This window comes from Panthera tigris, chromosome B2, assembly GCF_018350195.1.
Source record: "Panthera tigris isolate Pti1 chromosome B2, P.tigris_Pti1_mat1.1, whole genome shotgun sequence".
In the NCBI taxonomy this organism is placed as follows: Eukaryota; Metazoa; Chordata; class Mammalia; order Carnivora; family Felidae; genus Panthera; species Panthera tigris.
Genome location: NC_056664.1, coordinates 9,822,148 through 9,822,412, shown reverse-complemented (window position 1 = coordinate 9,822,412; position 265 = coordinate 9,822,148).

The following is a 265-nucleotide window of genomic DNA, read 5'->3' as shown; positions in this document are numbered from 1 at the left end:
CCTCAAATCCTTTGAGAAGGGATAAAACAAAACAAAGATCTGCATTAGTATGTATTAAGCAATGCGAATTCAGTATTATCATTTTTTAATAGAATTAAAAGTCTGCAAGAGACTGAGTTGTCTTCAGGTTATTTTCTGTGGGGAAGAAATAACTCTTCATTCCTCGATGAATCATATTTCATGGTATTGTGCACAAAATCTGCTTGCCAGAGGTCAGTGCTGTGAATAGCAAATGATTTCTGTGCTCGAATATTTAGATTTATCC